This window comes from Heterodontus francisci, chromosome 35 (genome assembly GCF_036365525.1).
Source record: "Heterodontus francisci isolate sHetFra1 chromosome 35, sHetFra1.hap1, whole genome shotgun sequence".
In the NCBI taxonomy this organism is placed as follows: domain Eukaryota; kingdom Metazoa; phylum Chordata; class Chondrichthyes; order Heterodontiformes; family Heterodontidae; genus Heterodontus; species Heterodontus francisci.
This window is the reverse complement of record NC_090405.1, coordinates 45,639,116-45,641,366: the sequence shown is the minus strand read 5'-3', so window position 1 is coordinate 45,641,366 and position 2,251 is coordinate 45,639,116.

Here is a 2,251-nt window from a genome sequence, read left to right as displayed (position 1 = left end):
CTCCTTCAGTGAGGGACCTGGGCAAGCAGCTAAGTGTCTCCTTCGCCACTGCCACTCTACAATGTCACATAGAACTGTGCCAATTCTAATCAACCACAAATTTAAATGGCAGAAAATGTAATAGTTCATAGATTGATATTGAAGTGATTGTAATAAAGCATTCCTTCAGCCTGCACATTACTTTAGTCCTTCAACTCTCACGGGCAACTGGAGACACTGTGGCAGCAAAGCACATTGAAATTTTTGTTTGGTGTATTAGGTTTTTGTCCCAGTTTCTCCTGATATTACTGGCTGCCCTCCAGTACCTTGGCCTTACATACTTGTGAGACCCACGTTGAAAGCCAGGAGGCTGTTTGTTATTGATTTTGTGTGCTTTGCACTTAATATTCCCAATGGTTCAGCATTACAGTTCACTCCCGTAAGCAGACTTCATGTCCCCTATGATCCGGAGTGCACCATCACTGCCCAGTATCATTTTCAATGAAAATGTGACTCATGAATTACTCCCATAAGCAGACCTTGCGCCCCCCCTATGATCTGGAGACCACCTCTACTACCCAATATTTGACAGTGTGACTCTGGAATTACAGCATCCTTGTTGGGCATACTGACTATTGTAATATCACATATGCCACTACAGTCAAGCCCTGTTGATGTCTTCAGCATAACATCTACGCATATATACTTTCCAGTGGGGATCCAGGGCAGGAACGCTAGTTGATGTTTTACCCCCTCTTAACCCTGAGGCATTGAGACTGACGTTGCCACCTGTCTCATGCCCCAGTGATATGGCTAACTCAGCAGAAACTGGGAAATGACCCTAAGGACTCCCAATCTGACTGTCGCAGTCACATTCCAGCCTGTACCGACTGAGCAATTTGGAAAGGTGGTTACAAATTTTCCTGTCAACCTTAACTTGTTGTCAACGATAACCCATTATTTTAAATGGAATGAGTATTGACACCACTATGTTAGCCAATGAATTGGAGGCAGAGCGCGACTTACAGCAGTCGGTTTATTTTACAGCAGGGTCTATTTTTACAGAATCTCCGTGAACGAGGGCAAACTTGTGACTGAAACTATTGCAGAATTATGTGAGAGAAAGGTAGGTCCATAATATAGATTTTGTGCGCAAAATTAATTCCCATCATTTTAAAGCAATGTGGGCTCCAAGTGTGATTGACGGCTTAATTACCCAATCACCTCCATTCTGTGTCACTCTATGTGGCCTTTTTAAATAGGTATATGCTGGTGTTAAGAAGACGCATGTTCTCATAGGGAAACAAAAAGCAGATGAGCGAAGACCGAGCTTTCACTCCAGACAAAATAGAAAACTTTACAGCAAGCACAAAAGTTTCAAATATAAATGAAACTGTGTCAAAACTTTCAACTGTTGTCTATTAGTAATGCATCTTCCCACTCAGGGCTATTTTTATAAACTGCTGCATGTGCTGTCTGATTCATCAAAACCTTGCCCTTTCGAAGCTCTGCAAAGGCTGAATGGCTTTTCGCCAATCTCCTGTTGAAGATGGGAATTTGGGAGAATCCCAAAGGAATGCCAGGGCCAGTAACTTGACGTTAAACAGTCAAACGCGAGGAGTGACATTTTAAGACTGAGTGCTCCTGGGGTGTGAGCACACACTGGGAATTTAGGCAGGGCGTGAATAGAGTAAGAATCATGTTGGATCTCTTGACTTGCACATCTAAAGTTCCTGGTGTCCATTTCGGCCATGTGAAGCTCTTTCCCAGGAGACACCAAATGGCCCTGCTGTTGCCATTCACACCTCCTCTAGACCCATCATTTGTTTCTTTACTTGTCCCATTGCCATCTCCTTTTGCCTTGCACCATCATCCCTGTTGACACTTAATCTCGCCTGTCCTCCAGCCTATCACAGATCTTCCCTTTTGTTCCTTCCCCTCATCCCACCCCCCTTTCCCTGCCTCTGCACTTGCTTAAAATCTGTTACATCTCCGTCTTCCTCCAGGTCTGATAAAAGGTCATCAGCTTGAAACGTTGACTCCGTTTCTCTCTCCACGGATGCTGCCTGACCGGCTGAGTATTTCCGGCACTTTCTCTTCATATTTCAGATTTCCAGCAGCTGCAATATTTTGCTTTTTGAGGTGGGCGATTGGTAAGTTGCAGATGTCAGTTTCCCGTCTGTAGACTCTGTTATGTGTGGAGCTGTGGTGGGATCTTCTCTTGAGGCACACTGAGTTCGGGAAAACCCACTGGGAACTGTTCAGGTCGCTG